This window comes from Adelges cooleyi, unplaced genomic scaffold (assembly GCF_023614345.1).
Source record: "Adelges cooleyi isolate 19-005CV unplaced genomic scaffold, UGA_ACOO_1.1 ACOO_flye_CR_arks_rails_tigmint_CR_PRNA_2, whole genome shotgun sequence".
NCBI lineage: Eukaryota > Metazoa > Arthropoda > Insecta > Hemiptera > Adelgidae > Adelges > Adelges cooleyi.
The window spans coordinates 7,447,974-7,461,260 of record NW_026095860.1 but is presented as its reverse complement, the minus strand read 5'-3'; the positions used below and the strand labels follow the sequence as shown (position 1 = coordinate 7,461,260).

The 13,287-nt window shown below is 29.6% G+C and overlaps 1 protein-coding gene across 1 annotated transcript in view; it reads right to left on the bottom strand.

The window, feature by feature from the left end:
- LOC126834005 (trace amine-associated receptor 1) overlaps window positions 1–5,439 on the bottom strand; it is a 40,832-nt gene extending 35,393 nt beyond the window's left edge. The window contains exon 1 of the mRNA XM_050565650.1: window positions 5,324–5,439. The gene's annotated coding sequence lies outside the window, so the exon portion shown is untranslated. The remainder of the gene's footprint in view (window positions 1–5,323) is intronic.
- Between the last annotated feature and the right edge of the window lie 7,848 nt (window positions 5,440–13,287).

The window sequence follows — 13,287 nt, the reverse complement described above, 5'->3', positions numbered from 1 at the left end:
ACTACTTGAATTCGAACAGCTACACTTAATAATAATAATTTACAAACAAAGGGTGCATTATGTTTACCTACTGTGGTACTATATTACTTTGACTACTTTCTTAGGGAAATTTCCTGCTGACAAAGGAACTATGGCGTGGTAAATGTAATACACGGCTGATGGTTACTGACATTCATTTAAACGTATACAGAGGGATTAGGGCCCGCCGTAAATTATATCCCGTGTTGGCAGAATGCCTAAAATATGCGATCCGAGGAAAGATAAAAAAAAAACCCGTAAAAATATTTACACAATCATATGCTTTCAAGTACAGTATTTCAGTCGTGACAATATTCTGTGACACGAAGGGTTGAAACGAGCGTAGAAGGATGTGTCACACAATATTATATGAATAAGTTACTCAAATTATTTATAAAACGTGAACAGTTTGACAACCGATACAATTGCGTTAGACTATTCAAATGTGCGTAAATTTTTCAATGGCGTTGGCCTATTATATGTTGTAAATGCCTAGCTGTATAAATAAAATACTAAGATTTTTATACTGTACTGTTATTGTAACGAATATTGTACTTCGCGTAACATAATTAATTTAAGTAGGAACACTGATGCAATCGAGTGTGTCTTAACGTATACAAAGTTTCATAGGCGTGCTGGATTTGTAAAATTATATAGCGAAATAAATAATGACATTAGAAGCTATAAAACTAAGTTGAAAAAGCGTTATAATTAGGCAGTGTATTCTAAGTCCCTTATATATATATAAATAATACAAAATAATACATATGAGTGTTTTCGATAGATTAATAAATATATTGGGATAATTGATCTTTAATTTCATTTTAAGCCGGTTGATACCTGATTGGGATAAAAGTTTTATTGATAATAATATATTTGTTTAATACATTTCTAGTGCAATGACGTGTGTATATTGATAGATTGTTATAAAGATAATCTTTATTATGTATAGATAATTAATATATTGAAGATTGATGATTTTTTTGTATTAATTCAAGATAAACAATACAAAATTGTTTAAACATTTAAGTTACTTCAAAGTTTTTTTTAAGATTTTTTACTTGATTTAGAATTATAAAAACTTTTGTTTAAACTTTAAACTAATTTGTTTAGTTAGAACATATAAAATGGCGTATTTAAAAATAAAATAAATGCATAACTAAGATATCAGGATTTAACTATTTTATTTTCAATATTGTTATTTATTTCATAGTTTTGATAGAATTGTGACATATTATTTAAATACCTACAGACTACACGATGCAAAGTGTCAGAGGCAGTCTTTAAATACTTCTCAAATAAAGCGTTAAAAGTAAAACTAATATATAAGTTTTATACTGGATTGGACAACCGGACTGGAAAGAAATTGTGACTTCAGGATATTACAATTTAAGCAAACTGTTAAAGTTTAAACACAATCTATTGATTATTTACACAGCACCAATTTTGTAGAAATTCTAATATACAATTCTAAAACGGTTTTGAAAATAATTTATAATTTTGGAAATTGTATTCGCGTTATGAAGCGCTTAGTTAGTTAAGTTCTATCAATAAGTGTCAAACCTATTAACTAATAATTAAGTGTAAAAAATTGTGAATGCTATTTATTTAAAAGGGTTGCTGCATACTCTCTAAGGAATAACTAGTGTACTTCAATTAATACGAATACAGTAATGTACAGCTACAATCCTCATTGCTGTTGAATTTTGTGATTAAGTTAAGAATGTTAAATGACACGACTGAAAAAATATTAATTTTCTAATTCTATTATATAAATTAGAAATATCTATTGATACATGATGAAAAAGTCAGCAACTCAAAGTCATATAATTTTCAACCAGTATGGCTCCTTTACTTTTCAGCCCAGTTCTCACCTCTGCAAATATATTTACCTCTTCTGATCAACTAAATATTCTTATACTTTATATTATTTGCTAAAAACGCGTAAATAAATGATTTATGAGTGGTAGACGTTTGCACGTAAACATACTTATTTAGCGAGCTGCCGTCATTTATTTTACATGAAATTTCCGAGTAAAAAATGGCTGGTGTCAACAGAATGATGACCGTTATAATTATTACCCGTGTCCTGTAAAAATATGCTACATTCGCATAGGAAAATTATGAGGTGTATAAATATAAAATATGTGTAGTCCTCGTAAAAATATATTCACAGCCGTTGACGTCATGATCGATGAAGGTCGAAAGATACGAACCGAGGAATATCGCGCGTTTTATTAAATTGACGTTATTATAGAAAAAAATATTCGAAGAGACTGAAATACAAGAGAAGAAAAAAATATAATGCAAATACACTGTACGGCAGTTGTACCAAATGGCGTAGTTAAAAAACTTCGATCCGGAATTGCAATTTCAAAAAAAAAAAAAAAAAAACCGATAATATTCTGTGGTGTCAACTACTTTCGAATCTCAAAGTTTTATAATCTCCCAATGACAATTTCCCGATGATTTTTCGTTTCAACGTTTTATACTTAAATGGTTTAGCTTCAATAAAACTTTCGCTGGTCTTAAATTTCAAATGGTGACAAACAATACACTTATAATAAGACTTACAAATTTCGAAGTACTACATGTAACGTAATAAACTACTACGAAACTCCGGTTTGTTTTGATTTTAAATGCTTTTGGAAACTTAAAATACATATTTTTGTTTGGTGAGAAAAATGTTCGGCTTAATGTTTAAAATAAAAAGATAAGACTTCGAGTGTTTCCTATAGTTCGGCTGAATAATGTACCAAAGTAAGTCTACTGCGCTTCCATATAATTCAAACTTTAATTTTAATTTCAACGTCGTATACAATCTAAGCAAGTTTGACAGGCACTAAAAAAAATCTCCCTTTTATTGATCGTCCGAGTAGTCTAGAAAGTTTTTTCTCAAATGTCTCATTTTACAAGTACGCAAAAATGTTGAACCATTTCTAACACATGACATCTATATGTGACAATAACGTCGTTAACATTTTGGAAGATTTATTCGCAGCGGTCTACCCAGAGACAGTAAAACGGTATTGTCAATTCATATGGATTATGGCAGCAACTTTTTCGGTATCATCTCAACATGTATAAATATAATATATATGACAATGTACTATATATATATACATCTATATATAAATTCTTACAGATATATCATACGGTCAAAAGTTGTTCGAAAACAACAGGGTCTCGTCTTCTTGTTACCCAAAGCTATTTGGATATCGCCCAATGGAACGTTTCCCTTTAGTATGCCCAAGCGATAGATAATATTATTATGTATAAGGTACATTTTGACATGTCTCTCAAAACCGTTATTAGATAAAACTTTCTAAAGCCAAGTCTCGCGTAGGTACGTTGAAGTTAACATTAAATAATGGTCAGCGAGTAAAATGTGGCATATTCAGTATTTTTATAAAATAATTGTGTTTAAAGTTATAATTTATCTTAGGGTAAACACGAGATTAATATTTTAGTACGTTATTTTTTTTTTAGACAAAATAAAATAATTAGTTTAATTGAGTTGAGTGAGTTTTACAATAAATTAACAGAAAATAAATTAATAATTTAATTTAAATTTCAAACTTTAAGTGGCCTCTCTCTGTCATTTACTAAGGTGCAATGTATAGGCAATTTTTCAATAAAACTTTACATTAAGCTAACATTTGTAAATTTATGTATTAATACAGCAAAATGGTATCTACTTTGGTGTTTAATTTTTTTTAAATTTTACAACGCCTATCGTCTCCATTTTTGTACAAAAACATGTTTCTACTTCAAACCGTGCGTTACAATTAGAATGAGCTTATTGTAATTTATTGTGTGGTTCTTATGATATATCAAAATATGATGCAAATTACAATGGGCTTGCAATTATTTAACTAAATACAAAGATTAACTTATCTAATTTAAATTATATCAGGCTATTCTATTTTTAAATTGTTTTACCATACTTGGAAACAGTTGTTTGCTTTAACATCATTCTATTGGACGTATCACTATTAGTATTATCTGACAGACTTAATACATTTCATATGTAATTCTGTCGGGGTGGTCGTCATGTATCCTATACCTATGTATAAATATATAGGATATATGACGGATACATAGAAATTGGTGACTGTAAAGTAGTTGTCAATCTATTTTTGAGTGATGGATTTTAGAGAGTGGCTTTTATAAAGTGTATATGATTGTAATTTGTAGTCCTTGTGGTTTTTAAATTTATGAAGTGGTTGGCGTTATGATGTTATTGGCTTAATCTATTACTGGTGTAGGCAATTAAAGTGCTATTAAGATTAGGGTTTTTAATTAGGTTATGAGCATGCGTCTTTAATGTATTACCAATATTTGTTTTTAATTCCATAAAGTAAGCTAAGGTTCCTTGAAAACAATTTTTTTTTTATTATAGGGATGGAAGTAAGACCATTTATGTGTTATTATCAAAAATAGAACAACTTGGCATTCTGTCCGTGTATGTGTTTAGTTTGTTCGTCAGAGCAATTCCTTTGTCCGACTATAGGGAATTTTAATTTGTCCTTAAAATGTTATCAGTATGTTCGTTTGAATATCTAGATGAAATTATTCAAGTGATAAAAATACATTTTTATGGGAACTTTTTATTTTTCTCGTGATTTATTGAACATATACGTCTACAATTTGCACAGTTCATGTGGTTGGCTGAATAAAATATTAATGTTAAAAATTTAAGAAGTTATGACTATTTCTTCTGTTATCTGTCGAATTTACCTTATACCTTTTACCTTGATAAAGGTTTCTTTTTGGTTTTCTCGTGATTTCAAATCCACATGAGTAGAATTCGTTTTTGAGGAAGTTATGCGCCAAGGATCTGGTAGCAGTTTTTTTTCTCAAAATAACATTAACATTTTTTTATGTATGTGGTATTTTATAGGTAGATAAACGAATTACCATTATTTATTACCAACTATTTGTTAAAAGACTAAACGTGAACCAAAGTTTATTTATTTTAAATTAGGTCACCTTGTAATAATTTTTTAATTAGTGCCTACAACAAAGTTCAATATTTTTGATGTTGTACTGATTGTCTTGTACAGTTTTGGGTAGTTGGACAGAACGGTCGTTAAAAACAATACATGTATAACAACTATAGGTTTGTTAAAAAAAAGCCAAGAAATCGAATTAATTAAATCTAATAATTATTCGGTTTTCGGTAGTTGGATGTTTAATATGTATACCAAAGCAAATTTAATCACTACAATACAGTGAAAACTGGAGAACAGTTAAACTTTTAAGGGATGGAATGGAATTATGAAACTATTATAAATGTACTTACATTCTATGTTGTAGCTTGAAGTCGTATTTTTCCCGCAAAGAGTTGTCAGATGATAAACTCACGAGGGTAACGGTTGGGGTTGCACTGTGGACTTAACGAGTAGGATCGCCGGTCTGTGGACCGTCAAAGGTTCGAGGCGCAAGCGTTTAACAGCCGGTATGCACTCGTGTGGTGCTAGTATTAAAATAAAATAATCGTAGTGAGATGGTTTCAGATAAAAAAAAATTGTATATTTAAATTTGGGTTGTGAAGGCCGCTAAGAATCGCAATAACAATAAAAAAGAAAAAAAAATCAAAACTTGAAGCGGAAAAAAGTTAAAATACATTTTTGTTTGAGTCATCATAACGACGCCTATTAATTTCAAAATATTTTATGTATAAAATGATAATTTTTCAAGACATTTTTTTAAAATTATATTATTTTTGTACGAATAATTCACGTGGTGAGAGCCAAAATGATATAGTAATACTCATAAAATTTCACTGAAGAGCAAATTGAAAATATTTCAATGTGTTCTATAACTGACAATATTAATTATTTTCTTTCTATATATATTTCAATTATATTAGGGAAAAAATTATTAATCAATTCGAAAGAGGTTTTATGAAAAAGAAGGTAAAATTAAAAACATTTTTCTCTTGTACCCTTCAGGCTTCAACACCCTAAGGGTATATTCATGTTATTAAATTGTTACATTACAATTTATTTATTATATGTTATTTGAATTATTTAAGAATAATGTATACATACGAGTATACAACACTGAACACAGCTAATGTCATGTAATGTTTTTTTTTTTAGTTGGAACATACAAAATTGTTATCTATGTATTTAATACTTTTTATTTGCTTAGTTTGTAATAAAAAACAATGTGATGTATCGAATATCTCATTTTAAAATTTTAAAAGATAAAGTTTTAGTGTTTTTCAGATAAAACAAATTCTATTGTAAAAACTATACTAATTTTACGGATAAATACTAATAACTACAATACTAATTGTCGCGGATTTTAAATAGTGATTGTAAGTAGATGAAAACGAAAACCTTAAAATTTGTTGGAATGTTGAGTACTTATTTAATACTTGCAACATTTTTCTACGCTTTTTAGCGGATTCAATTTTATTGTTAAAACTAAAACTTAACTCCTTTTTCTTTTTCGTTTGTTGTAATCAAACTATACAACAAACTCATTTTCGTAAAAAATGAACATATAATGTATAATATTATGGAAATAAGCCATCAATACATTATAATATCGATGGTTTTTGGTACGGTCCTTCGAAATATAATCGTATTGTAAGGCTATTCCAGGTAAGCTACTATTCTTAGTTTAGAGGTTAGATAATAATATAATCAATATAAAGAATTGTGAAACGTGACGGCTTAGAGTTATTTAGCATTGCAATCAGGATCGGGTTGCCGGCTAAGTAGATTATTATATTCACGATAACTAGCACAAGCCTACTTAGAGGTGTGGCCTTAAAATGAATCTAAAAAAAAAAAGTTTGTCAATAAGAAAGCAAAAAATAGTGTCAGCAAAATAGCATACCGATAAAAATATTGTCTAATACAAAATGTTTAGAATAATCGTTATCATTTATCGATTGTATGCTATCGTGGTAAATTTAAAAGCGCAAGAGCTTTTATTTTGTCAACTATATATTCAATACTTACCTATACTATACATAGTATTTCAAATTATGTAATTATTTACAATAACCTAAAAGTACAAATGAATCAAATATCATTATTTAATTTGCAGTTCGTTCAACTAAACAAAATATGTTAATTTTTTGGGTTCATTTACGCTTGAATAAACTATGGATACGAATAAAAAAAAATATTTTTTTAGAAACTTACGGTCTTTTGATGCGTAGTTTACCTAATAATATATATTAGCATTTCTGTTTATCGTGACAATGCCTAACGTGTGACTTCTAAATTAATGGTTTGTTAGATAACGATCAGTTTTTTTTAATAATTGAGGAAGTCTGACACCATAAAATACAACACAATACCATTTTTTAATATTTATACATCTGGTTATGGTCTTTTTGAAAAAAAAACCATGCAACGTGGTTGTTCGTCAGAGTGCTTTAAAAGATAACCTACCTTAAACTCTCATGATCCATTTAACATGTTAAAATCTGTTTTACTTTCGAGGGAATCTTGCCAAGGGTCAAATGATACTGAAATATTTTTTTATATTTTTCTCAAATAACCCAAAAAATATTAATTTTTGAAAATTCAAACGAAAACGAACACAAATAAAAATATTTTTTACTAAAATTTAACTGGTGATCATTATTGCAATGCACTATATTCCTATTTCCTACTAATCAAAAGAAAACATGTAAATTACTTCTTTGTGGGGCTCTTCACTACCATTTATTGAGGTGCATTATGTAAGCACTTTTCCAATAAAACCTAATCAAAGCTATTGTAAAACTCATATAACAAAAAGGTATCTATTTTGATAATACGTTTTTTTTATTATTATAATGCAGACGGCCCCCTTTTTTTTCGTTCTCATAAAATACTCTATGAAAAAACTTCAGGCATCTATTGTGGCACAATTTCAAGGCATGTATTCAAAAATGTAATTTTTTTTCAAAACTTTTGTCGAATTACACGTTCCAAAGTACGGTTAAAATTATAACGAGTAGTTTTTGATGAAAAATGTAGATTCCTTAGCTACTTAAAATATTTGGGTCATATATTTAATTTGAATTACATCGAACTTATTTTGTTTTATCTGGTTATGAACTAATCAGAAACTAATGTGTTTTTTTTCAAAGTGACTGCAAAAGTTTAGTTTTTAACTTCTATTAAGTGACCAAATCGAAATTCATAATTAGTTTGCAGTAGTTTTAGATGAAAAGTTTGTAATATAGTGGGTCCAAAATGTTGATTTTAGGTTATCACAGTTTTGCATGTAGAATCTGATTCTACACGTTTAGAGATAAAATAACTTAAAAATCTATACTTTTCCATTAAAATAAGTTGCTAGTTATTAACAAGGAATAACTAATAAAAACAATAATAAACTGTCACTACTATTTTATGGAATTATCTAGCATTGCCTATGCGTTTTTTCTTTTATAATAATGGCCACGACCTTCTGCTGCCGAATGAGTTCAGTTTTTAGTGGTATTAACACCATCGCCGGGTAGTTCGACTCTCTTATTACTGACTGTTTCTTCTTATGGACCGGGTCTCAAAATTGTATAGGTAGGGTTTGGCTGGCAACCAACTATAATCTAAACTATTAAATTGCTAACTGATACTTCTGTTGGTAGGAAAACGCAAATATTATCCGTTCACAAACAGAATTCAAACCAAGTAATGATGAACTTAGAATACCTATTTTATATGTTTAAAATTTGTTATTATATATTATATTATAGTAACATTTGGGATTTTATTTTCATTGATAAAATATTGCACTTAATCTCTCTATATCAATTCAACGATCAAGTTTAGCCTCACATGGTTAAAAAAATATAATGAATTGGTTTAATATTTGTTGAATAACAAAAGAAAATCTAAGAAAAAAAAATGAACATTTTTCGTATACACCGACACATTTTATATAATAATTTATTACAACTGGCTTTTTTTTAGAAACAAGAATTTTTTTCTATTAATAATTTCTTTATACTTGAGAGTAGTAATCTGTGTTATGAATAAATTTCGTTAGTATTATTTTGTTCATTTTGATTGTTTACAACATCAGTAATAATTCTATAATCAAATAAAAGTTTACTTGAAAAACTCGCCCAATCTTGATTTTGATTGCCATTATCGGGATAACAATATATAAATAGTCTTTATGTAGTTTGTATATGACCTGTATATCTAGTGCTTATATTAGTATACGAGCGGATTATTATTTATATAATTATTAGTTTAGTGCATTTTTCGAGTTCCAATGGCATGTTATGCGAGTATGACAATTGCTTTCAATCAAGCAAGCTGCAAGGTTTGGGATTATTTTTCGGACAGAATTCACATTTTACTCGCTAAATATAAAAAAAAAATATAGTCTATATGTTGCTTTGTTTTTAAATATTGTCGGCTAAAATAAAACTAACATACAAACATTATGATGATGTATAATTAATAGTATGGATATTGTTGTGGTAGTCAGTGAAGTAAACTGGTGCGGATCGCGTTAATTTAAATTGGTCTGTAACTTATTTTAGTTAACGATTATTATTATACTTTTAAAATGTTACTACTTAACGTACAAACGTTCGACGGAGAAGGACAGAGAAGTAACGAGGGAAGAAAGATTAGGGGGAAGGGGAGGGTAGAAAAAAAAGGGAATGAAAACAAAAGAAGGCGAAACGGTCATAGACAATAGGAAATAGTTACGCTGACTGGATTTTAGTGTACTCGCCCATTCACGGATAAAACTGTTACACTGAGTAAATGTAGTTGCGTTTCGTCCCTGGGGTACCAATAAGTTCCCTTGTGTGTCGGGATTAGTGTAAGCACGCCAGTTCGGGTCTACTGCATCGTAAGAGGAAACGATAAGATCCACGAATGAGAGAAACCTTTTTTCTGAATCTCCGCTGGCTCTTCAGAGTGAAACACTTTGTGCTAGGGCGGGCCGACAAAAGATTTTTAAAATATGGTTTGCCAATGGAACGGCGAAACCACTGTGCACATTTTACAAGGCCTTTGAACGTAATGAAATTATCAAGTTTGACCGACAACAGTTCGACGAGGTACATATAAGGTGTAATCAATACAATGGTGTTTATACAATAGAGTTTACCTATATCATTGATTAAATATAGCGTATTATATGGCGTCATGTCGATAACAACTGTTGTCATATCAATAGTATGTAGTAGCCATTTGTGCCCAAATATGAACTGTGGTTATGTTTATTTTTATGCAATAATGATTAAATATGAAGAATACACTTTACTTCATTACACTTAATTAACGGTTTTGTTAAGTTGAGAGTTTAAGTAAAAAAAAACGTAAGGTGTAACTCGAAAAGCTATTAATATTCACAGTTAATGAACATTTTCAAGTGTTCGGGCAGTGTAAAACTTTTAACTTAAATCACTTTGAAAACGGCAAAATAATTGTGTGGCAACGCGTATATAATATTACTATAAGTAAGTTTTCACCGAACAATTTTGGAAACGCGGTTCGTGTCATATGCTTTATGTAGTTATACTACACATGATATAGTGTAAATAGATTTTCACAGAGGTAAGAGATAGTGTTATTAATTAGTACACACGCAACCCTTTAATCGTTGATACGTCCAAAACATGGTTTGAGTCTCGTGATAATATTTTTACCGATTAGACACCAATTTTAAATTGGGTGACATATACTTTTAGTTTAGCTAAACATTTCGGTAGGACATTATTAGTTAAACAATAACGATTTAAAATATTTTTAAACTGTAGTTAATCAATAATTAATTATTCTTATTAATATGTGCTAAAAAATAAAACAACGCTACCTATAACTAAAAAAAAAAAAACAAGTACAATTTTTTATGAAAATAAGTCGAAAGCATATTTTTGTTATTATTAATATAACGTTTATTTTAAGATACATTTTTTAATTTTTCTCAAATAAATTAATTTTTTAAACAAAACAATTATTTAATTTTGTTTCAAAAATTGTAAAGTGATTTTAAATATTGTTAACGAAGGACAAACAATTATTTATTTAGTTTATATTTTATTTGAAAATAATTTTCCTAATTTTAATTGAAAACTATAAATATGTTATTCGTCACATATTTCAAAGACTTCAGTTTATATTTTCTTATAACGGTTACGCAATCACTGGAATCGTTACAAAATCATGGATGCACCCTTTAAACATTTTCTAAGCTCATATACCTTTAGTATACATAAAGTTATCAAAGAGGCGAATGTTCGGTAGACGCTGCTTAAAACAGATTTCCAGTCGATCGTCGTTCGTCGAAAACGGCGTTTCCCCAAAAGGATTATTCCGACCCAGCAAGAAAACAAGTATAACGTCACGCATTTGTTTAGTTTTCTTTTTTAAATCACTAACAATTTGTTACCCTTTCATTTGGGTGCGGTGTAAAAATGGTAGAGAGTATAGAAATGGTAGCATGTAGAAAGTATCATAACAGTACGAAAAAAACAAGGCGCTGAAGATTAAATGAGAACGTAAACGAGAAAAATGTCTGTTGCATTTAACGGTTCGCCACATTTATCATGTCCGTTTCTTATGTGATTTATGTTTAGGATACTTTCCTTATTAATTTGTATCATCTGTTTTTATTTTTATGTTTATAATGCGTTTGTGTATAGATCTGAATAAAACCGAATGGTAATGGTATTGTGTTATATGTGTAGTTCCCTTCTCACGTGTTTAAAAAAATAACAATGCTGGGTATCGCAAACATTTTATTGTGTAATTTAGCGGTTCATTAAAATTGAATGGACTATTCACTTTGGTTTTTAAAGAACTACTGAATGTTTAAAGATTCAATGGAAGTTTATGTAACCTGTCGCACAAGATAAAGTATAGACTACAGTTAATTTTATACAATTACATAATTAGGTTAAATAACTAACTAGACCTCATCTTACCAACAGTAAGTTGTAAATATAACCTGCGCTCAAATGTATGAGATAAAGGCATTGTTTCGCCGCCCTGAGAGAAGTTTGGAAATCTACTTTTTATATATGATAAGCTTTTACGCATAGCTTTGTAATGCTTCTTTATATATTCCACTTGCTGGAGCTTATATTTCATTAATTTCTATTTTTGTTTTGAATGTGATACGCGAAGTAATAGTAGGCTACCCCGATGCCTTAAACGAAAAAAGTTAAAACAGAAATTACACTAAGTTATGCTACTCATTGAAAATGAGAAAAGAAAAATATGCTTCTCAAAATTAAACTAAAAATGTTTATAATTTGTTGCTTTTGTGGCAGTATTCTCTACGATAACCGGCAAAGAAATCATGAATAATTCTAAAGCTTTTTGTATTTCCATTAAGAATTTTTTTCTAAACCCTTTATTATGCATTACTCAGAAATTGTTCGATGTTAATTAAAAAAAGCAATGTTTTTTACTATCGAAATATTATTTAACGTTTAATCGAAGTGACTATATAAATTATAATAAAACAACTCTTCAGGTTTAGTGGAAAAAAATGGAAGAACTGCTGTTCGAAACGTCAATTTAAAAATGATTAAAAACAACGCTGATATTAACAAATAGTTTAAAAATAAAATCGCTTTAAGAGTTTACGCAAGTTTGAAATTTATGACGACGAGGAACATTTAAAAAATATATTTTTTATTGATAGACTTTTGCGTTTTACGTGATTACACGAGAACTAGACGAATTATTATTTTTGCGTTCACTGTCCTCGAATCTAGTTAGAGTTGCTTTACTGTCGTGGCAACAATTCTTAGCGGTGATTGGAGTGGTTTTTTATCTGTTTAACTGCGGATAGAATTTGTCAAAACAGAAAATTATATATTTGCGGTATTAGTCGTGGAGCATTTAGTACCACACAAAACGGTTAACCGAAGCAATTTTCCGGATCGGTGATATTTTTTGGAACGTCGAAATTCCAAATTGAGACTAACCCACACTTGCAGGTCGTTCAATGTAGACCTCCGTTGCCGCCAAGGCTTTTTTCGGGGTAATAAAACTGTTACGAACATTATTACCACCCACTGTAGAACGTTGATGAATCGCTTGTACCTTCAGCCTTTTAAACGCTATACAAGACCATACATTATGTTATTACAAGAGAGGGTGGCCACTCGGGTTTGAAAGAGGTAGACAACAGCGGCGGTACGGTGGGTTTCTGTTACGCGGTCCGTTGATCCGCATACAAGGGAAACCTTTTAAAAACCGGGTGACCCGCGGTAATCCGTGCGCGCCGTCACTGCTTGTGGACAGTCGTGTTTCCGGTGGTGCTCGCGTTCCGGCC